Source organism: Polyodon spathula, chromosome 5, assembly GCF_017654505.1.
Source record: "Polyodon spathula isolate WHYD16114869_AA chromosome 5, ASM1765450v1, whole genome shotgun sequence".
Classification (NCBI taxonomy): domain Eukaryota; kingdom Metazoa; phylum Chordata; class Actinopteri; order Acipenseriformes; family Polyodontidae; genus Polyodon; species Polyodon spathula.
The window spans coordinates 18,227,222-18,252,710 of record NC_054538.1 but is presented as its reverse complement, the minus strand read 5'-3'; the positions used below and the strand labels follow the sequence as shown (position 1 = coordinate 18,252,710).

General features: G+C 37.6%; 1 pseudogene; it reads left to right on the top strand.

The window, feature by feature from the left end:
* The window catches only part of LOC121315470, a 175,481-nt pseudogene that overhangs the window by 133,596 nt on the left and 16,396 nt on the right, over positions 1–25,489 (top strand).

Genomic DNA, 25,489 nt, shown 5'->3' with positions numbered 1-25,489 from the left:
GGACTTTTACATGTGTGGCCATGCCAATTTAGCTGAAAACCACATATAAAATGGAACTTATTAAATATTGGCTGGAAGCTTAAGCAAAGTGCACACTTTTTCATAAGTATTTTATCTGATACATTTACTAGGTCTTCTCAAATTTGATTATATGCCATAGACAACAGCATAGTATAGGAATATGGTCAGTTTTGCAGAACAAAGTACATGGAACTAGCTAGCTATCACAAGTTGCCCCCAGGCAAATTTTATTAATATATTGATAAATTCAGAGCTTTATTGAAATAAAGGTTAAATGTACCTTATTTTTGTATTTATTATTTATCTTACAAACCTGCTTTGTATTCTATGAAAAGATAAATGTGACTTGCTTCTACAGTGTGTAAATTGTGGTATGCTGTAGAGCACCCTTACTAAGGTCAAGAGTGGTGTAGAATAGCTTACCATAATTAGACCATAATCAAAAAGGTATAGCCCCCATTAGGACCTGTTGCTGAAGAAGATGTACTACTTTATATCTGGAAAGGATGAAATCAATGACAGAGGTACTATTTATTTGATGATGATTTATGCGACCGCCATAATATTTACAGTAGAATAATTACTACATATTTGCTCACCGCTGCTGCCAAGTGACAAAAGAATGAATGATCAGTGCAATGACATACAGGTATGATAATTAAGGGTGTAATATCAGAACCTAAATTATACAGTAGTCTTTCAGAAAATTAAACTTTCAAATATGTATATGACATATTGGATCATAACAAATAATCCCAATTGGAGCTGTGTTACTTTTTGAAGTTTGATATTTGCTACATAATAGGTACAACTTCTCATTAAAAATATTTCTTATAAATGTACTTCGACACAACATATTTTTTTTTTATTTGAGATCTAACCAAATCTTATTAATGGTAGTAATGTGTAATTATTTTATTTTGGTTTAATTCAAGCACAAAACAAATTCTCCATCTGAAATAAATATTACTCCTGGATCCTGGATGTACATCATAGTTGCTTTCCTAAACATTGAATATGAGGCACTGAATTTCATTGCAATGTATTTGTTTTCAGTACAATGTTATAGTACATGCAAGTTAAAAACAAAACAAACAAACAACAAAAAAAAACTGAAGGCAAAATGTCAAGGATGCTGTTTATGTGTGTTTCTATTATATTTTATATTTCTTTTCAGAGAGCACAAGCAGAAGAAATGGATAAAATAGAAAAGCACATGAAGTCATCTAAAGAAAAAGAAAGTGCAAAGCCATTGGATGAACCAGAACAGTAAGTGATTTTATAAATAGCAGTCACATTGCTTCTATTGCAAACTCTAGGTTCGAACTCTGAATCACCCCTTCAGGTTCTTAAGGATTTTTGTTTAACCCTTGCACTTCTACAGTGTTGTGCCACTCACCAGAAAGTATGGTACATATATTGGGTTACCTATGCATCAGTTGTACAAGTACACTATATAGAGAACAGCTTATGCAACTGCAGAGAAACTGGGTTTGGTTATTCTGTAGCTCAGGATATATGGTGATGCCTGTCTGTCTTTACATACATGATATGTTACACATCAATCTGTCCATAAATAAGCATGTCATACTAACAACTTGGCATGATTGTCCAGAAGAAACACCAAAACATACAGTACATGCAATATGATAACATTTTGTTTTGTTTGTTTTTAGATTTCTCTTTGAACTGTCGCAAATCCCAAATTTTTCACAGAGGGTGTTTCATATCCTGTTTCAGTCTACATTCACAGAAAACATTGCCACAATTCAACGGAAGCTCGAAATACTTCAGAAAGTCTGCTCAGTGAGTTTACGTGCATCAAACAAATATGTGAACCTTTATAAAGTTATCGAATAAACAGTTCAATTGTACATACATTGACACCAGGTGGATGCTTACACCTTAAATCTTTTAATGTTTTCATTTGTATAGACTTTGGACAGCTCTGAGAGGGTGATGCAGGTGCTGGGTTTGGTGCTCGCCTTCGGTAATTTCATGAACGGGGGGAATAGGACACGAGGAAAGGCGGATAGCTTGGCTTTGGATATCCTTCCAAGGCTGAAAGATGTTAAAAGCAGTGTAAGTAACTTGAAATATAAACATGTATCACTTACATGCACATACACTACATCAGATTTAAGTAATGTTATATGTAATAAAACTAGGATGCCAAAAAGAAAAGAACATACTGTACAGAACTGTATGCTGTATATTTTTTTAAAACACTAAAGCAGGCATGGGCAATTCTGATCCCGGAGAACAATTCTTCACAAGGTTCAACGGGTATAATACCATTTTGAACTTTGATAATGAACATATTTAGGACTTGACTAGAGGCTTGATTGATACAATTAAACTATTAAGAACATGTTTGGAACAAAAACCTTGTTAGGAAGGGCCAGAGTTGCCTTTCCCAGATGTAAACCAGTGGTACTCATGTATGACTCGGTTCATTCATGTCACAGATTTTGTTCCAAGGTATCAAATTAAATAGCGTTTAACCTGAATGCAATGGATTAATGTGAACAGTATGTGTTTTACGGTAAAAGTCTGAATCTGATAGTTTTTTCTGGTAAATATCAGATAAGGTGGTAAATGTCAGAAATGATGGAGAAATATATTGCTTTTCGGTCGTTTACTGGTTAATCATGGTTATTGGTAAATGTCCAAAGTTATGAAGAATTTCAGACATTTACTTAATCTTACGATTTTACCAAAGCTTATTGGTACATGCGGGTATGTCATCAAATAATTTATTTATTCCTGCAAATAAATTGTCAATTAACAAAATAATCATTATTGTCAAAGAATATGTTTATTTGTGCATACACATTTTCCATTAACAAAATAATAATTAATAAACTTATAATAATAATAATAATAATAATAATAATAATAATAATAATAATAATAATAATAATAATAGAGTGCCTTTCATGCTGCAAGGTTCAAGGCTCTTCACATAAGTTCACAATTACAAAGACGGATCTTATAAAACAATAACAGAGGACAAAAAATAAAAAAAAATACACTCATAAAAGGATAAAAATACATCAAAAAAATAATTAAATAAAACCGTTAAAATAACCATGACATGTCAGAAAAAATCCGAAGGCTAAATTATAAAGATAAGTCTTAAGCCTTGATTTAAAAGTAGCCACTGTGGGCAAACCTCTGATCTTAGGCAGAGAGTTCCACAGTGTGGAGCCCGAACACAAAAATCAGCCTCTCCTTTCTTCCTGAGCCTTACCCTCGGAGTGCAGAGCAGGCCACTGTCAGCTGACCTCGGTGAATACTGCGGCCGATAGGGAGACAATAACTGATAAGTAATCAGGTGCCGTTCCATTTAGTGCTTTAAACAGAAGTAATAGAATTTTCAAATCAGTTCTTTATTTCATTGGAAGCCAGTGCAGAGATGTAGGGCCACGGAAAATTCACGGTACTTTTTCAAGAAACTTATGAATGACAATAAAAAACAAACAATACATTTCACGGATTGTCACGGAAGTGCCATTTTATTTAAAAAATAAATAATTAAATAAATAAAATTTATATTGTAAGTTGCCTAAAATTAATAAGGCATCAATGAAAATCACCAAGGTTGAAACATTTTAACATTTAATGGTAGCTACTGAGTCAACATTTACATTGTAATGTTTAAAACAATTTTTTAAAATGTAACAAACAAGGGTCATTTAAATGTGTTGGCTGAAAAAAAGTAACAAGCAGACAAAACAGATTAAAACAAAGCAAGGTTGATTGACAAATTTGGCAACATTGTCAACTTTTGTAAACGTTTAAAACTTAGGCTATGTTCATACAGTAATTAAGCTGACTGTGTTATATAGCGATATGCTGACTTTGAAAAACAAAATGTTAAAAACAGGGTTAAGTGCAAGTGACAAAACCGAAACTTTGTTTTTTTCTTTACACACATTAAATTATAATGACATTTTAAAACCACATAACATCGTACTACTTGAGCGAATCAACTATACAAAACAATCTGAAGAACAAGAAAAGGAAAAACAAGAAGAAATTGTATGTGACTTTTTATCCATCTAGCGTGCTGTACGTGTGCGTGCGCACACACACACACACACACACACACAAAATAATTGGCCGGCCCATGAGCAGAGAACTAGTTATTTGTTGAAGGCCACATCGTGCATCTTGTACAGTTTCAACACTCATGGTTTGTCTTTGTGGTGCAAAAACCTGTCCATATGTGGAAACTGCTCGTCCTGCATCCACGGAGTCTGGTGGAATTGACAAAAAGCAGCGTGCAATTTTTGCCATGTTTGGGAATCTGATTTCAGATCTCACCTAGACATCAACAATATTGACATTTTTGTCACTTTCAGTGGCATGGTGCTTGTAAGATTCAATTTCATCTCTACAGCTTGTGAAATCAGGGATTGCATCTAGTGGTAAAGATGTGACATTCATTGTCTGTGACAAAGGCAGACATGAGGTTAAAATCAATGCCATACTTCGCTATCGTTTTAATGACAGTCTGGCCTACTGTTGTGTGGTTAACAGCGTCAAGATGCAGTGTATCTACTCTGTAAGCTGTAAGTTCCCCTGAATTAGCAGTAGTAACGCACTGTGGGATAATAAAACACAATTGTTTGGATCATCAGTGGCCTCGTTGTACACAGCGCAAACAGACTCAGAATCTTTCAATTCCCCGTTTACAAATTCTTCATGTGATGCATACACTTTAAGGAGATACTCGCGTCTAAGTATATTACTGTTAGGCAGGGCTCCACAACTGGGGATTTTTGTAGTTAAAAAAACGTCGTCGTTATTCATCCAGCCATGTATCGGTATTAGAAACAGGTAGCATAGCCTCAAATAAAATACAAAAGTCATCAAAGATATTAGGATCTATTATGGACAAGATATTAACAACTAGACCCCAAGAAATATTAAAGATAAAGACTCAAATGAAGAAAACTCTTCAGCATTTTTCTGTTTACAGTTGTAATCATTACAGAAAATAGTAGCTAGTCTACCCCTCGCCCCCCCGAACGTGCTTTCTGAATAAAAGAGAAGCTTCAATCAAGGAGGCATTGTCATTCACGGTGAGCCAAGTCCCAGTCAGTTTTTTTCAACAGAAAATCACACTTTATTTATGACAAAGTGATACAGAGACATGCGATAGATAGATAGATAGATAGATAGATAGATAGATAGATAGATAGATAGATAGATAGATAGATAGATAGATAGATTGATTGATTTTAGCTTAAAGAGCCAGCTGCTAATGTATATATTAGGGGTGGGCACCAATATCGATATTTTGATATGATACCGATATCATTCGGAATTTTTTTTTCACCAATTAACCATTTTATTCCACTGATTGGCATTTTTCTTTTTCTGAGAACCTGGTTAACAAATGTATTTCAAACATTCAATAGCTATAATAAATTAAGAAAAACAACAGATCCACAACCTGTATAGCCTCTCATATTCTCTACTCCTGTTTCTTCACCTGTTTCTTCTTACTGGCCAATCCCTTACCGGAAACTATATCCTGTTTTCAAAAAGTGTGCATATTTACTAATTAAGAAATAGGACAGTCTTTTTTTTTTTTCTTTAAAGGTATACACACCTAAAAACAAACTTAACACAAAAAAATAATAATAAACTGGAAAGTCGGCTTAAATAATTTCATATATGTGTATAACATATTTTTTCTTCCATTCGGAACATGCTCACAAGGTACTAAACGCTATATGCATGCTGCGTTATTGGAATTATTTTGAGATATACGCATGTGTCAGTGTGGTTAATTGCATTTTTTCCATGCGATTGCTTACACTTTTATTAATGTATTTTTTAAAATGTTTTTTTCGGTATTATAAATGACATATACTCTTAAAACATAAAAACACACCTCAAAATACTGCAACAGCATGACCCGTACTTAATATTTTTAGATGTATTGTGCATTTATACACAGAGAAGATTAACTTACTTCCAGATTGTCTAGCCTGCGCAGTGAAGTAAAGCAATATAGCAAGCAGGGCCGGGTGTAAGGGGGTGCCAATAGGACATTTGTCCATGAAAAATGCATTTTATTTTTTTATTTTTTTTATTTATAAAAGTAGTATTGTTTATTCACATGTTGTCTCAAAGACTGAAAAGACAAGAGACAGGAATTCAAGGTCTAAAATAAATAGCCCAACGCTTAATTTAAAACACAAACAGTAACACGGTGCGGTGCCACAACTCCACCCACTCTCTATCTCCGCTGTCTGCCGCAAACACACACCCTCAACAGACACAGGGATGATGACGAGTGATGTAAAACATGACCTTATATGGGGGCGGGCTGGCATCTTTCACGTCAAATAGATGCAACCACGAACGACTTAGAATTCTTTTATACTGTAGTAGTAGGCCAAATGACAAGTATGGAGAGACTGAGCAGCACAGCTAAACGGAAGAAACAAAAAGAAAAGCAAGCGAAAAAAGTTTGCTTTGTAAAATACCCAAATTATCGAATTTTGGGTTTTAATCATTGCAAGATGAAGACGATGCAGCAACGACAGCAACAGTAGATCTAGCCAGTTTAACTGTCAGTGCTGATGACGACGTTGCAAAAGAAGAACTAGGCCTGAGTACAAAAACTAAACAAGACTAGTCCCACTCATAACCCTGATCCTGCTGTGCTTACCTTCAGCAATTATCTAGTAAAATGGAAAGTGGACGACAAGTCACTTCGTATGTACTGGACAGAGCGGGGACCCGCTGATTCCCAGAATCGCTGTGAGAGGTATGTGGCTTCAGAGAGAAAATGCGAGCAGGGTCGAACTCGACACATTCCAAAAAGCATTTTTAAATGAACGCTGCAGAATGGGGAAATTGTTGATCGAAGTGGTTGCTATGCTCGCAGTCAAAATGAACCCAAAGAACACCATCCCTACTGTGAAGCATGGTGGTGGAAGCATCATGTTATGGGGATGTTTCTCGTCGGCAGGGACTGGGGCACTTGTCAGTATAGAAGGGAAAATGAATGGAGCAAAGTACAGAGAAGTCATTAAGGAAAACCTGCTGCCGTCTGCAAGAAAGCTGAAACTGGGACGGAAGTTCACCTTTCAGCATGACAATGACAAAACCTAGCCCACAGTACAAATTTGTTAAAACTCAGAAGCAAAAAAATAATTCTATGAACTAAATTAGTATCCCCAAAGCATGTTTTTTTTTTTTTTTTAAATACTGAATTTTGACCATCCGTTAGTAATATTTGGAGTTGATGGAATTTTGTTAGGCAGGAAGATGACAAGTATAGCTTGTTCAATGTGGAACATAAACAGATTTTAGCCTTTTGGCTGACAGTGAGTGGAATGCTATTTGTGCATTGTGGAGATTTAGACAAAGTTTCAAGCAGCAGTTACATCATATGTAATCATTATACATTGCAGACCATCGTAAGTCAAGGCTACATGTATTGTATTTTGCCAGTAGTGCATGTGCAGTTGTAATTTATCTATTAGAATACAGTGAATTAGCAGTACAGCTATGGCCAAAAGTTTTGCATCTCCCGATATAATTAAACCATTTTGCTTCACTCAATCGAATGAAACCTGTGGAATAATGCTACGTTAACATACTGAATTATGTACCTCTTTGTAGTTTTCCATACTTAACGAAAAACTGACAATTTCAAAATGTGACATTTTGATATCCAACATGCTTTAAATAGTACTATTATGGCTTCCTGTAGACACTTGCGATATTGTTCTGTAGTTTCTTTGATTTACATGGTTAAATTAAAATTGCTGCAAATGTTTTGACTATAGCTGTATCATCTCTCTCAGCTAAAAAATATGAAAGAACTTAATATTTAATAATTTTCAAGTGAGGACATTTAATTTTACTATAGCCATTAAAATATTGAATATATAAAATGTAATACACTGTTAGCATTTTGGATGTTTGCACTCATGAACTCATGAAATAAAAACTAATAAATTATGTTAGTATAAAAGTATAATTAATATAAAAAAAAGCTTTTACCAGTTTTGGATCCACTGATCTTTTGGCATTCTCGGCAAACGTGCTAACCTCTATACTACAGACTCCAGCTTCATGCCTGCCCCTTATTAGCCAAGGACCCGGCAAAGGTTAATTGTTATTTTTTCAGGGAGGGGGAGCAGAGGAACACAATGAGGCGTCTTGTATTTCTAACTCGAACAGCAATTGAAATGTAAGGGAGGTGCCTCACACTGCTACCCCGGGAAGTGCTGTCTGTCTTGAGCAAACCTCTCTCGAGGACTCGGCTGTGGCGTCCACAATCTTTTTTTGCCAGAGTACATTTTTTTTTCATGAGAACAAAAGAACCTCACAAAAGAGCCCTGTGGTGGGTTATGGGAGGACGTGACGTGACCCGGAAGTGATGGAGACAGGAAACACGTAGTTGGGGGTTGGATTTTTATTTACAGCACACCCAAAAGTACAAAGTCCCGAGCAGTGGGTTTTCACACAATTGCAGTGAACAAAAAAAAAACTACCTCTGTTATCAGCTGTGGTAAGCAGAGGCTTGCAATGAAAACAAACAATCGAAACAGAACAGCAGGTGGCTTGGGCTCCCTTTCCCAAGCAGGATAGTCCGGGCTCGGAGGCAGAAAAAACAAAAACAAACAAACTCACAGAGCTCACACAGCACAACCGTCTCAGTTCAGGATACGGAGACCGAATGGCAGAACCCCACAGCCTAAATAGTGCCGAGCCCCACCACTGCAATCAGTGCACTGCCACACCTTAGCCAATCGTCGAGCGCAGCACAGCTGATTCCAATAATGGGGCTCGATCATGAGGTCCTGCCCCAAGTTAAGATGGCTGCTACCACTGTGGCTTCTGCCCCAACCCTGACTCAGCCTTTCTCCTCAGTCTCGGTCCTTCCTGCACAGCGCTGCCAGTAGTCGGGAGGGCGAATTACAAGAGGGACTCCTTTCACTCCTGTCACAAGCCCCCTCACAACAAATCAGGCAAGTGGCTAAAAGTTTTTAAAAGATAAAATAAACATATTTCCCACTCACAAATTGAAAAGACAATGTTACGGTCAATCTTATGAAGTCCCAATTATAAACAGACATGTCATGGTTTACTAGAGATATATGATTTTCAGGTTGTTTTTTTAAACTGAAAACAAAATGTTGGCCTCATGAACAAGAGCAAAATTTAAAATAATATAACTCCTCTTATACCCTAACATTTTCATCAAAAATCAAAACTTTTGGAGCTGGAGACCTGACCAAAAAAAAAAAGAACTGCAAAAAACACATATTTTGTCATTTTCTTTCACTCTCTGAATCGGAATCTGCATATCCGAGCAGGACAAAAGATTTAAATAATTATTTGTTTTTGAGAAATTTCTAGGAATTATACATTTTCATAGGGATATGTAAACTTTTGACTTCAACTCTCTGTGTATTTTTTTAAATTATTTATTTATTTATTTATTTATTTATTTATTTATTTCAACATCTAGACTCTTGTGGTAGTTGAAGTTACACAGGACTCCTGAAAGTCATTTGGTCATTAGCCAAAGGCACTTGGTTATTCTTGAGATTTACTGGTAAATGTCTGAAGTAAAGCGTTATGTTTATGTTGACATTTACCAGTAAATCTTAAAATTTGCCAATATTCAGACTTCTACCATAACATATGTATAATCGGTATAACAAAATGCATAATGCTTGGTGTTTAACACGTGTCCTGCAATTTTAATGCTAGTGAATGGGTTGTACTACAATGTACTTACTATACTGATAATAATAATTTACAAGTTAAATGTAAAAGTTGTATGATAATGCATATATTTCAGTTTTTATATATAGATTATAGAGATACTGTACTGCACAATTTAATGTTATCTAGTAAGAAAGAATGGATTGAAAACTTAACTTAGACTTAAAGTTTAAACTCAAATAGTTTTATATGCTGTATTGGCATTGAAAATTATTTTTCACCCCATTTAATATAGGATAACAGCAGAAGTCTTTTATCTTACATCATTGCCTACTATCTAAGGCACTTTGATGAGGTATGTTCTGTTTTTTGTTCCTGTTGCATTAGATTTTTTAAACAATGTGCCCAATGCTACTGGGAATCCTGTGATGGGCCTGGAAATTTTGGCTCAATTTTGGCTTGGCACAGGATGATTTTAGATTTTTTTTCTTTACTTTTCTAGTAATTTGCAACAGTTCTTAATGTGATTTTGTTGAGTTTTAAGAGCCGCAGAGTTATATTCAACAGTAGATGTAAAGCAAACCAATCAGAAATATGTTTTTAGCCAGATATGAAGGCAGTGTTGTACAAAGCCAACATGACAATATCTTGGGTATAAGTTGAGCATAAATCTCCCAAAGGGCTAAAAATACCTTTGCTTTATTAACATGGTCTTGAAATACTTTGGCTTTATTATCAAAGCTTAATTTGTAATATGGGCAAGCCAGGCGACCTTTAATCCGTGTTTATCTAAATGTCAAATACTTTACCCACGTATCGGGAAGTAATGCTGAAAGCTTAGGTGACTATCAGTTCTATTATCAACAGTATGCTAAATATAATTAAAAAAATTAAAAGGTATGGGCTTAAATATCAACTGGGTAGGTTTTGTTGTGGTTCTAAAGTAAGCAGTGCTATCAGGTATCAAGTACTATCTTAAATCATGTTATTTTGTATACTGGTATCTGAGATTAATAGAAAACAATCCTTTTTTTATATAAAGGATGCTGGCAGAGAGAACAGTCTCTTCCCTCTCCCAGAACCACATGACCTCTTCCAGTCTTCTCAGATGAAGTTTGAAGATTTTCAAAAGGATTTGCGCAAGCTAAGAAAAGACCTCAACGGTAATTCAATCCTATGGAGCCCGGGAGGGGACATGAGAGAAAACAAAATATCTATCTCATGTGTACGACTAGCTATCTCGTGGCCTTGAGATAATATCTTGTGTGCACGATATAGGTATCTCATGGCCTCCAGATAGTAAGTTGTGTACATGAGAGAGATATATATTTGTTTCTCTCATGTCCCCTCCCGGGCTTCATAAAATCCCAACTGAGATCCCTTGTCAACATGTAGGTTTGAGCCCACACTTCTATCTCTGACATAAGCTGTTTTAAAAAAAAAAAAAACCTCCTCTGGGATATAGGGTTCCTATTTATGCACTCTAAACAGCCATGATAGGTTAGTTGCTAATTTGAGATAATCAGCCTTATTTTCTTAAATGGAATGATATTTACACTTTTATAAGCCAAGCCAACACTTAATCACATCTTAGAACCATTGCTTGCCATTAACAGATCATTTCCAAAAAAATCCTGTTTCTGTTTTCTGTTAGGTTGATCACCAGCTGCCAAATTTCATTGCTATGTCTTGAGCCTGTGCAGCCAGCCTGTTCCCACATAAATAGCATAAAGGAGTCCCAGACAGCGTATGTCAGCTGCAAAAACAAACACATCACGCAACAACCATTACTTTGAGGCTTCCGAATGACATTCCTGATATTGCCCACAAAGATTTACAAGTTTTATCAAATCCAGCACAATTTCACACATTAATGTAAACGTGCTAGATCAAAGATTTTCTACAGGATGGAATTTTTTTTGTTTTTGGAACTGAGAAGCATGGTCAGCGAAAAGAATTTTAACTGGAACTTCTTTTTTTCTTTCAAAATGTTTCTATTAAATTCAATCAATTCAAACATGCTATTACTGTAAGTTGTGGCATGGTTTACACTGGTGTGTTGATATCCAAGCACAAAGCTCTACAGGACTTTTATTGTGCTTATATTACATTTAGTAGCACAAATGTATAATTAATAATGTACAAACTATAATCTGAGGAAGGCTCCTGATTTTCATATTTTCAAAGGAACTACATTTTTTTTTTTTTCTGCATGAAAACGTCAATCCTATTCTAGCTCTGAATTGGTCATTTAGAGCGTTGGTATAAAACTACAGGGTTACTCTATTTTATTCTTTTAAAACTGATTTACAGCGTTGTAACTAAATCTGGTTAATTTCCTAATGTTCTGCTAAATGTTCATTGAAAAATAATGATTCACTTTCATAGATATAGAATACTTGGCCTGCTTGTGATATATATTTGTAATCTTGACATGTTCACTTTGTTGCAGTCTGCTTGCTTTAGACTGCCTACTTGTAAAATGTCACAGTTTCAGTGACAGTATTTTAGCTGATGATAGTTTTATGGTTTTTCCAGTGACTGGGCAAGCTCTTGTTAATCACCCTTTTTTATTTATGACAGTTCTGCGAAAGAAGAATGTCTGTTAAAGTATTTAAGATCCGTTCTTGCTATATTCCTTCAACCACTTTGCTCCCAGTAACACATGCAGTGATAGAAGTAATATTCCCCTTGTGGGTTATCGTACAGTATCCTTCACTTTGACCTGTGGCCTAATACAGCTACCACAGTTCATTTGGCTTTTTTTTTTCAAACATTTTTTGAGATATTGGCTTCATACTTGGTACAGAACTGTTTTCTATTATTCTATAGTTCAGGGATCATTGATTCCTTCATGGAGGTGAACAAAAAACCCCAATTTGTACTTGTGTCTACACATTTCTGATTTGCCCAACAATCAGTCTTAGTAGAGAGGCTTTTCAAAGAAAGTTGCATCTTTCCCTTTTGCCCCCCACCACCCAGGTGCCCCAAATCACATTTCATTGTCAGGGATTAGAAGGTGGAAACTGCCATATGTCAAGTTCGAACATGGGGATTATTGAAGAACAATTAACCTTCTCTGGCAGTACTTTTTCAAAGCTGCCACAGCCATGCTGTCACTGCCGCATATCTTGGAGACAGAGGTGGTGACTGCATAGTAGCAGATTTATACACTGTTAAATTGGCATATTTTTATGGTGTAATCCTCCTTCTAACTTTATACAAACTTGTGCATACCTTTGCATTTTGAGTCTTTTAAAAAATAAATAAAATACAGATCAGATTGTCATAGGGAATAGGGTTATACTTGTAAGCGCTTTGTCTCTTACAAGATCACTCGTCTTTAGGTGCCCTCATTGCATTGATAGTTAATGTTTTTTCCTGGTTTAAAAAAAAAGTATATTACCTCACTATTGAACCCTTTTTAGTATGTGGATAATTGTTGTTGGGTAACACAAGATTCTTTCTTGAATCTGTGAGATGGATGAAGTAGACTGGTTAATGATATGCTTTAAGGATCTGGCCACCTCTAGCCCTCTTGCACATGAGTGTGGTGATCTACCAGAAAAGTGTTATCTGATGTGCAGCCGTACAAGTGGTTCTCCAACAAATGTCATACAGATTCTGAATACACAAGAATATCTCGGTCTGACTTCAGTGGGAAGTCTGGACTGCTTAAACAGACCAAAAGTTACTTGTTCCATTTGTTGTCAACATCCCCACTTTGTCACAACAAAATACTTACTCTAGGAAACACAATACCACCTATTGCTTTATTAAAAGATATGTTAAAATCAGTGCTACCCTATTATTTACCAGACACTAATAACAGAAGACACAAGCAGAGAGGCTTTTCTGTGCCTACAGGTTTTGGCTCCACCAATTGCTTTCAAATATCACAGCTGTGTAGGAGTCCCATCCTGTCTTTGCTAAACTAAAGCCTCTTTCACACTGGCATGCTGTTCTCGGTAGAACCTACTGTAATGCGGGTCGGCTACGCGATTTCACTCTGCTTTTGATAAAGCAGGGTTGACCTGGATGACAAACGCAAGTAAACAAAGCATGTATCAATGCCATGGAAGCAGCTTGTTACAGACGCTTCCGTTCAAGCTTCCCTGGATTGAACCGTCAACCCAAATGTTGATTACAGCAAATGTTTCTTCATCCCTGCTGCAGTCTGGCTCATGGTGTGTCTCATGCAACAAAAAGATGGCTAAAAAGAAAAAACTAAAACGGGCCTTGCTGAAGGGAAACCTTTACGCAGGCGTGGCTGTTTGTTATTTTATCAGCTGTCATGCATTTTGTCTCACTCAAAGCGTGTCGACCAACATCCTGAGGTACGACCCAGGTACGTGGTTCCACACTACATGATTGTGACCCGGATAGCCAGAACCCAGGTCTGGACCCTGCTAGTGTGATAAGTGCTTAAGTGACGCATAGTTTGTAATGGAACCCAACCCAATTTTGATCTCTCCAGCTTTTCAGTAGTACCCCCCTTCAATGCAGTAGTGCCAAAGGGACTACTGCTGTTACATTGTCATTACATGCTGGTAGCCCTAGAACCTACCCCATGGCTTGACTCAAACTGCAGAGTGATGTGTGTGTGTGTGTGTATGTGTGTGTGTGTGTGTGTGTGTGTGTGTGTGTGACTGTGTGTGTGTGACTGTGTGTGTATGGCTGAACCGCAGACCAGGGAAAAGTACTCTTATGTGTCAGGTCTGTCAGCTGTAATAGCACTTTTGTACAATCGTCACCTTCAGTACATTTTCTGGTAACTTACTTAAGGTGTAATTTAGTTTTGCAAATAATTCAATTAATTTAAATGTGCTTGTAGGCTACTTTTTTTCCCCTCTGGTGTCTAGTTGTTCTACCATCAGCGTGTATTACAAAAATCAATTCTTCTTTGCATTTCTATACACTACACTGCAGTTCTAATTTATTTTAGAAAACAGTTTCTCTATGCCTTTTTTTAAAGTAGTTTGTTACATTTGTACTTGCAGACTAATAAATAGCCACACAAGAAAGGAAGCAAGTTTGTACAATGTAATATGCAACTGTCATCATTGATTTAATAGCTTTCATTCATGTGATCATGTTGAAACACTTCCCATAGTTAATTGACAGCGTACAATTGGTGGATGTCAATTTTATTTATTTATTATAACAGCAACATAAGCAAATTTAATTCCAATCCATAATGATTTGCTGCACTGCATCTCAGTGGTGGAATATGAATAGCACTTTAAAACAGAAGCTTTAAAATTGTGTAAATGCTTTGTGAATATCAGAGAGCAGCATTGTGTTTAGGCATGTTTTGGAAGACTATGTGAGCATTCTTGTATTCATATTTAATCCTATTGTAAGTGACTCTGCATATAATGCACAATTCACAGCCTACCTCTATAAAGCGCTTTGTGATGGTGGTCCACTATGAAAGGCACGATATAAATCTATTATTATTATTACTATTATTATAACTGTTCCAGGTTTATAAGGTAATTCAAATAAGTCTGGCACTTGCTGTTTTCCAAAGTGTGTGTGTGTGTGTGTGTGTGTGTGTGTGTGTGTGTGTGTGTATATATATATATATATATATACACTATATATATATATATATATATATAATATATATATATATATATACATATAGTTTTAAAAATGAACAAACCCTATTTTTATATAGTGTTTATAAAATGAGTTTTGATCAGAATTTTGTATTTGTGATATTTAGGATATTACAGTTCAGGGCAGGGTGTTTCCGTTATTGGTGAGGAGGTACAACCATATAATGACTGATATTAAATCAATTGGGAGAGGAGCTCATCCTTCCATTCTTTCATAAACCAGGGTATTTGTAGTACTATTAATAACTTCCCAGACAAATACAATAGCGCCTAAATTAAGTGCCAAGTGTCAATTTGCTATTTCTGGTTTCTCCGTGGACAGCTTGCGAACAATTACCCTCTTCTAAATTTCATGTGTAAATATTGATGTAAATGTAAAGTTAGCAACCTTCAACACAAAAACTTTGAACACAGAGTTTAAGCCTGGAAGTTGTTAAAACATTTAAAATGGTTACCAGACTTCATTATCTTCTTTTTAACATGTTTTTACATGCCCTGCAGGAATTTTGTCTAAAGAGCAAGAGAGCTGTAAAATCCACAAAAATAATTCAGACAATTTGTGCAATACACAAAAGAAAATCAACAGCCGACCAACACGATGCTGAACACACTAGTCCAGCAACAACAAAAAACATTTTTAGGTGTTCATATTATTCTGGCATGGTTCTAGATTTCAGTCATGTTTTTGCTGATTTAACAAAGAAAATCCTTCAATTTAAATAAAGAAATGGGAACTATACCCAGCACCCTTTTACTAATCTGCCCCACTAATTTATCTTCCTGGCATTTATTGCAGCAATTGATAACAGGTTTCAAAATTGCTAGGCCTAGAAGAGACACACACAGACACGCAGGAACACTGTCAGATTGTCCTGCCTTGTGGGCACTTTTTTTGTACATATGTATATGTTGCATAAGTACGTAACATTAAGTACATAGACTTGTATACAGTACATACTGTCTACCCAAAACCGTGATGAATTTCACTTGGTAGCCTAGGTGACATGGAGCCAATAGAGAAAGGGTTAAAAGCAGCATATGCTCAGTGTGCAGACTTCTAAACCTAAACCAGATGCAAGCGTTAGCCAGACTTTCTAGTCAATCTGTGAGTCATGTTTTACTGTCTTCATAACTCCAAACAAGGAACTGTCTCAGGAAACCCCTGAACCCTCTGCGTCTTTTACAGTAAGTCAAGCGATGCAAAAAATGAGAAACGTATTCGACTGAAACGCTTGCTAACCTGCTTGCACTTTGCTGTGGAAGAGACCTGCAGGTCCTGCTTTGAATTAGGAATGGGATACAGTTTGGGAGGTTAAATACAGAGGTTATATTAGAGCAAGAAAGGATTTGCAGTTGTTATGTTGTCAAAACAAATGGCTGTCCCATCAATCTTTACGATTTTTATTGGGATTGTGACGCAGTCTTAATTATTAGCTCTTTTTCTCAGACACAGTTTCTGGCAGAAACTAGAACTTGCTATTTTGAGGATTGCAGACAGTCTGCCAAGGAGCGGGCAAAAGGATAGATGTATTGAGAAGCATCTATTTAATTAATAATATACAATGATATTTCAAACGATTGCTTGATGTAGCGCAGGAATGCGATAGTGTCTTTATGACTGGACTGCTGTAAAATATGTTTGTAGGGTTACTGTATTTTTGGGCATATTAGTAAAAACAAATGCAAGTGAAGTGCTTTTGAAGTTCCAGGGAACTCATTAAAAGCTTAACTTTTGGCTTTAATGTTTTATGTTTGTTTATTAAAGATGGTAGAAGCTTCAACTAAATGTTGTATAGCAGAGGTTCCCAAAAAGGGGTACCAGGTACCCTTGGGTAGCCATAGAAGTGTTTCTGAGGGGCTGTAGTAGATACCAAGGTGTTCCCTTTTAAATGAGCCAGTTAATATATTTACATGAACACGACTATTTATATATAGTTGTCTTTTAAATTATGGTTCAAGTATTCTGTATTCCGTGCAGGGTGATTCAAAAGTCACTGGACACATGGGATGATGATGTGTATACGTAACCATGGTTTGATGATTGATTTATTGATCATTAAGGGTTTCTGTATTATGTATTAAGTATAGCAATGTCAGAAGTACATTTAGCATACAGTACATCTGGAAATGCAATACCTTACACATTAGTTATATTGCACATACAGTAAATGTGTGCTATACACGAGATCATAATTATGCCCAACATTTTCAGTTTTACAAATTCAGTATCCAGGAAAAAGTGTGAACTGCATGAAAGAAAATCCCTTCACTTTCCCAATTGCAGCATTTCGCTTCTTGGAGGTTTAGAATGACCACGCTTAGAAATGTCCTGCAATGTATTAGGACAGTATCATAGGTGAAACAGCAAGGATTAGGTGTCAACAGAGATCTTGCAATGAAATGTGGAAATCTGATTGCATAGTTAAAAACACATTTAAAGATTTAAGACTGGCATCAGAGGAAAAACATACAACTATGGCCAAAAGTTTTGTATCGCCTACAATTTTACGATTTGGATGTCATAAAAATAGAAATAAGAACATAATTTTTAGATATTTTATTTAACATCATGTAATCAGAAAATATATATAAAAATATTGCAAAAGTCTACAAGAAGCTGTAATAGTAGTACAGTATTTCATGTTAGATCTCAAAATTATCCGTTTTTTGTTAAGTATATGGGGAAATTGCAAAGTGGTATGTAATTAAATATGTTAACGTAACATTATTCAACAGGTTTCATTCTACGTTATGAAGCAACATGTGTTAATTCTATAGGGTGGTGCAAAACTTTTGGCCATAGCTGTACAGTCTTTGCTTTATTTGAACTGAAAATACAATTAAACGTAAAATAAAATTAAAAATAAAATAAACAAATAAAAAATTACTTCTGTTTTCTTTAACTATAGACAGGCGTGTGACTTGATCAAATTAAATAGTTTTTTACATCATGCAATTTACAATGTAATGTCCTTTCTGTCACTCTATTGTTTCCAGAGCTGCTACTGGAGTTTTCCTTCATAGGTGTGGATTACAGATGTTGGTTGCAAAGGACTGGTTTGTATTTCACACAAAAACCTTGTAAACTCCTGTTGTAAAGTCCCTATTATCTTTAAATGGTGTTGGACAGAGAAGTTAGCTTTTCATGTGGCACAGCTTCATCAGAGTATGCTTTATAAAGTCTAGGGGCTCGAATATGGTAATGAAAGTTTGTTTCTAGTACTGTGTATGTACAATGACAGATTTATTTTATTGTAATAAAATAATTTTCATAGTATACAAATCTGTCCTATACTACGACCTCTGTGGCTTGTTTGAAACTTGGTCAGAATTTAAAATCAATAACAAATAAAACATGAGGAAGGAATAAAGGGAAATGCTTTTGCTGTCCCATTTATATGGTTTACATTGTGTGTGTGTTTTTTTTTTTAATTTTCTATTCCTAATGTGATGTTTCTTTTATTTCAGCATGCACAATTGAAACTGAAAAAGTCTGCCGTCTTTCATCAAAAGATCATCTGCAGCCTTTCAAAGACAAAATGGAAGAATTTCTCAGTCAAGGTAAATGGCTGTAACACACTGGGTGAGGTATATCCAAAATGTATGATTTGTGTGCATTAAAACAAAGCATGCGTTTGCTTTGTGTATCAGATAAGTCAAGTGAGTATTTTACCTGTTTTCCATGAATAGATGTAACATTGTACATTGGTTTTGTGAGTAACTTTCCATACTATAACATGACCCTTCATGTTCTGAATATGCTGTTTACAGAGCTGGAATATTTATTTCATTATTCCAAATCAATCATGTAATACATAGGAGAAAATATTTTAACATGTCTGGAAGCTCCAATTTAGCCATCTAAAACTTGGTTTACAAAAAAAAAAACAAAAAAAAAAAAACAAAATTCACATTTAAACAAGAGAATATAGAACATTTTTAACTATGAAAGCTTGTACGCTCTGCTTTAGAAAAAGGAGTTTGTGGGCTTTTGAAAGACATGCCCCCCCCCCCCCCCCCCCCCCCCCAAAAAAAAAAAAAAGCAGTCACAAGTGCAGCATGCCTTATGACCAGTGTAATGAAAATAAACTGACAACGAATGAGAAAAAAGGTGATCCCTGTGGATCCATGAATGTGTTCTTCACAGTGATAAGTTTGGAGCTAAATGACTTGCTATGTGAATGTCAAAACAAAGATCCAGAATGTTACATAAATGTCTTGGTGACTAAATCTTTAATTGACAATGTTGATCCTCTACTTTATCTTCCAAAAGTACACCACACATTTGTAAGATTCAGTAACAGAGAATTTTGGTCTGATCCTGCATACTAAATCTATTTTGACTACATATTGCTGAATATATGAAGACTGATATATGCTTCTTGTGGGCCAAATAAACTTGTCAGGGATTCTGAGAAGTTTACATTTGTTGTGAAATAATTGCTTGATATTTGGTCTTATATTGAGATATCAAGGAGAATTTGTCTGAAAAATCTTGTGCATACGGAACAGCTTTTGTACTTGTTGACCTATTTAGTTTTAAGAATCCTTTACAGCTTTTATGTGTCAACAGGTATTTTGCCCACCTTTTTTATTAGACATACCATGACTTTGCTGAGCACTTCCTATGGCTATGTCATATTCCCTTAATCATGGGAAGTCAGTGTAACATTTTCAGATATATTTTCAGTGATCTCAGAAGTGTACATAGACCATGAGATTTGTGACCCCACAACTTGCCATTATTCTGTGCTTGTGATCCATAGAATGGCCTTGGTAGAACACTGGCTGTACATCAGGCTTAGATCTTTTCATTCACATACATTTGGGATTGAAGACATAGTCCTTGCTAGAACTGTGTTAGAACAGTTTTGTTCTTTTAATCAATCATTCTCTTATGAAGTCATAGGTATTGAATTAGTCAAAGAGCAACAAGGGTATTAACCCCAGGCAGATTTTAGAAAGGGAACTTCACTCTTCTACCACTGACATTGGGGCAGATGCTCTTTGTATGCCCAAAAGCTGATCAGTCTAAATGCTTTTACAGTTGAATATCTGCACTCTTCCTGTTCTATTCTTTACTGTGTTAACCACTGGCCACATCAGATATTTTCCACATATCAGTTTTACTTTATATTTACAAATTGCTCCATTAGAGATGCCATTCCCTTTACATTATGACCCCTGGGATGCTTTGTTCTTGTTATACATTGCCCACATCTGACCTGTAATACATCGCAGGGCAGATGTGCATCTATTTAAAAAAAAAAATAAATAAATAAAGAAGTGGTTGTTACATTGTAGTTAATTGCGTGTGTGTTTGTTTGTGTGTTTTCTTGTTCCCTATCAAGTACAAAATGCAAACATAACCTTATGGGTGTGTTTACCTTGTAAAGACCCAGAACCTGAATAAATTATACCAAAGCTGCGAGCCAGCTCCTGTGACGCAGTCATGTCTGCCCCCGAGGGCATAAGAAGACTGGACGCACAGATGCCAGCATCATTTTTCCTTCCACAAGACTGAACCTAGACGAGGAGAAGTTAGATAGATTAATACTTTTTATGTGCACCTGTATTTCACTAATTGCGTATTACACTAATTAAAGCGATTCTTTATTTGTGTTGTTTAGCACATAGCCTGTCGTTTGTGACGTCCCGCAGCAGCTGGGTGCCCTGCGTGAAGCTGGCAGCTATTGTCGCCCCTTCCCAGGGATCAAGCAACTTGTCAGCTAACTTTTGCTCTCCTTACAGGCTTCTTAGCACCGGTCGGAGTTAATTTATTTTTTATAAACAATTTTATTATTATTTGAATTGTCATATTGTTGTTACTGTTTTCTGAGAATTTCTCTCGTGTGTGTCTGTTTTGTTTATTTACATACGTTGATCAAGATACGCACTTCGGGTCAGACTGCTTGCAGTCTCTGCCACAGTATCTTGCTGCCTTTCTGGTGACAGCTTGCAACACCATCACGAAGGCTGTTAAGGCTCAACAGCTTCCCTCTGTCTTGTATTCGTTCTGACTGTTTGGGTTTGGTGGGAATGTACTACTTCTTGTGGTAATGTGAACTATGTAGATCCGTTCCCAACCCACTATCCACCGAACAGGGAACGAGGTTACTGCACCAGTACTGTACCTATCCTTTGCAAGTCAACACACATGTACCGTACCAAGGGTACTGTGCCGACCTGGTGCAAGTCACTACACTTGTACCATACCGAGAGCACCATCCCAACAGGCACCGTACCGACCCGGTGCAAGGCACAGCACGCGTACCATGCCAAAGCTAAGGCCTGTTACTGCTTGGTTACATCTTGGTGCAAAGTCACTGACCCAGTTTGTACCATGCCTGACCCAGTACCAGAGGACAGCTGTTTCCCATCAGAGCATAGTGCTTGCTGAGCTGCTGCGTGAGCGTACTGCTCTGCCTGCCCCTCCCCACCTCGTTTCCTTGGAGTAACACAGGCTTTAAGCGCGGACTGGTAGCAAGAGGATATGCTGTACATATCTGCCTCTGAGGAGGAAGGTGAACTAGAGGCCCCCTCTGAAGAGGTAGACTCAGACAGCCCATTAGTGGCAGTTAGTGTCTCCCTGTCGGCAGAGCTTCTGCCATTGGTTGAGGGCCACTGCAAGATTGCAAATACTCTGACCTGCAGAGAAAGCATGGAAGCAGTCCATCTTTGAGGATGAGCCTGTTCCTTCTCCTGTGTCCCTCACAGTGCACCCAGACTTTCTCCTTTGAAGCCCTAGGGTCACCCAGCTATAACTCCCACTGTTTCCCGTTCAATGGGGGCATTGTACAGAGTGCATGATGTGGAGAACCTGGGTTTGGCCAAATTTTCTCCCATGGACGCTGCAATTGCCTCGCTGGTGTAAACACTTAAACTAGCACTTCTAACCAAGGATGCTACCTGCCCTAACAAACAGTGCAGGGTCTCAGAGGTCATTTTGCAGCGGGTTTACTCAGCCAGTGCATTTGCTGCAAGGCTGGGTAACTACAACAGTATTCTGGTAGCCTACCAGACCTGTTTGTTGAAGGCTGTTTATGAGAGTCATAGACCCTTACCACAGTAGCTGGAGGAACTGCGGTTGGTGAATAGAAACCTGCTGTGTATCTCCAAACTGAAAGGACAGGCTGTGGGAAAAAATATTGCTGCTTTGAGAGCTGCAAGACGACAGCTTTGGCTTTCCCAGGCACGAATGTCTGATGGGGATAAAGCACTGCTGTTAGACGCCCCTATCATACCTGTGCATACCTTATGGTCCTGCAGTGAATGAGATGCTGCAGTGCTCTCACCGCGCACCAGCAGCCTCAGAGACCGGCATGGCCGGCGGCATGTACAGGCAAAGGAGGTTTTCATAACTGACCCACCGCTGAGCACTGTGGCAGCTTTAGTAAGTTCTGCCACCAGGCACAGGCAAAAGCTTCAGGCTAAGCAACAAGCCCAGCAGCAGCAGCAGCCCTAGGGGCTTGCTGCCACAAGCCCAGTGCCCCTTTTCAGAGAGTCATCTGAAGTATTGGCGTAAATGTATCATGGATATCTGGGTGCTTACTACTGTACAGATCTGCTATTCTCTGCAATTTCAGCATGGTCCCCCCTCCCATTAGTCGAGTCAGCTATCGGGCTCCAGTCAATTCGAGTCATTAGTTCTGACAAAGGTCCACAGTTTCTGCCTTGTAGTTTGGATACCACAAAACAAACAAATGCATTTAACCATTTATTTACAATTTTGCTGATGGCAGCCTGTGTTTTTTTCACTTTCTCAACAGTGTTTTTCAGATACCTTAACCATATGAAAGTGAATTTTGTGGCATTTAATTTGATCTTTGATGTAGAGATATTGCTTGTAAGCTTAAAACATAGCAGCTACAAAGGAAAATAGTCCAAGTAATGCAACTGAGGTGAAATCAGAGTTTTAAAACCATTGCATACTCGCACATATATGCTAAAGTTCAAAATCAATAAACTCAACCTAATTTGCTTAATAATACAGAAAGAAATGATTTAGCTTCCATACTGCTGTCGCTCTTCTCTCTGTCTCTGTTGTCATGTGTTCCTCTCACGCATATAGGCAGGGTTTGTACACATCAGAAGAAGGGCTGCGGTTATTGAAAACTAAACTGAACAAGTCTGAAAAGGCTTTTGGGCTGGGACTCAAGTCAAGTCTTTTGAGCAGGGACTCTTGATGAAAATGACTAGAGTCGAGTCAGCGATAAATTGCGAGTCGAGTCATTACAACATTGCTCTAAGTACTTCCTGGTGCCCAAGTGGGATGGTGGCCTCAGACCAATCATCGACCTCAGGCAGGTCAACTTGTATCTGAGTCAACGGAGGTTCAAGATTTTGACCACGGTGGACCTAAAGCACGCGTACTTTCTTCCCCATAAGACTAGGGCACAGGACGTAACTGCGGTTCGCTTTCCAAGGAACAGCGTGCGAGTTCCGTGTACTGCCATTTGGCCTCTCTAGCTCCTTGTGCTTTTTCAAAGTACATGAAAGCTATTCTGGCTCTAGTGAGACTCAGGCATTAGTGCTCAATTATCTGGATGACTGGCTCATTTGTGCCGTCTCCAGTGCAGGCAGAGGCCCACCACCAGCCACCTTCATTGGTTGGGTATGTCGGTAAATAATGCAGAGCCAGCTCACACCTTTGCAGACAACCTCCTGTCTGTGAGTGAGCTTGCACTCCAGGTCCAAGCTGTCCACTCTGTCAGACAACAGGGTGTGGAGAATAGCCGCCTGTCTGGAGCTTTTTCAGCGCAACAGAGTGCTTACAGTAGTGACGTTTCAGAGACTTCTGGGCTTTTTGGCACCATCTTCTCAGATCCTTTCTTCCTCTGCACATGCACCCTCTCCAAGCCTGGTTCAACAGCAGGATTTTTCAGCCCATGTTGAAGCGTGGCCACCTAGTGACAGTATCTCGCCATTGTCTAAAGTCACACTTGGTGAACACAGCCTGCCCATCTACGCCTAGGTGTAGCACTAGGCAGCGTCATCAGAAGCGAGGTCATCACCACAGACGCGTCCAGCCTCAGCTAGGGCTCTATGTAGAATGGTAGAGGGCAAGGAGGTTGTGGAACTCCCCCATGCCCTTTCCAGAAAAGCTCACTGCCCATTACACCAGGGGCATGGCAACTTCGTGGGTTTGTTTGACAGTGCATCTGTCAGAGACATTTGCAGTGCAGCGATGTGGGCTACTCCCCATACCTATACAATGTTCTGTTGACTGAATGTTGTGGATTCACAAAACCCTGGGTTTGGAACTCAAGTGTTGAGGACGGCTTCAGAGTCGACCCTTACATAACTTAAACATTTCTCCGTCAATTTTGTAGCCCTAGCTACTTGTTACTAGGGTTCCATATGGTACGCTAAAGGTAGCCTTCGGGCCTTGTAGCATTCCAGTCGTTTTGCAATATTGCCCTTGTGATTGGCTTTGGTACACTCGCCCATACAGTAATGGTTACATTTCTTACTTGATAGGGAACATTATGGTATTATCATAACCCTGGTTCACTGAAATAGAAATGTAACGATTAACCTTAAGTGTGGCTGCGTCAATTATTGCCGCATGCTTGAAGGAAAAATGGTGCTGGCATCTGTGCATGCAGTCTTCTTATGCCCTTGGGGCGGCCATGACTGCATCGCAGGCTCTATCACGCAGCTCTGGTATAATTTATTCAGGTGCAAGGTCTTCACAAGGTAAACATCCATACAGTAATGGTTACATTTCTATTTCAGGGAACCTAAATCCTTTCTTTGTTTTGATTTTGTTTTTATCTGAGGTTTTAACTTGAGTGATGGCTTAATTAAAGCAGAGTTTCTCTATGACACTGAGAGCTGAACAAGGCTTTAATCGGGATGGCAGGGTGTTTCATTGTTTGCAGGAACCCAACAGGAATTCATAGTAGGGTAATTTTATATAAAATAAATAAATAATACATAAATAAATAAATAAACAACCTTTTTGTCCTTCCAGGAAATATCTGAAGTTAATGTGCTGTTAATTTAAGTTGACCTGACAACAGATATGATAAAATAATAATATTCACAACCACATATAATAAGGATAGGTGCTTGTGTAGGCCAAAAACCACAAAGGGTTTTGGGGGGGGGGGGGGGGTCATTATTTATTTATT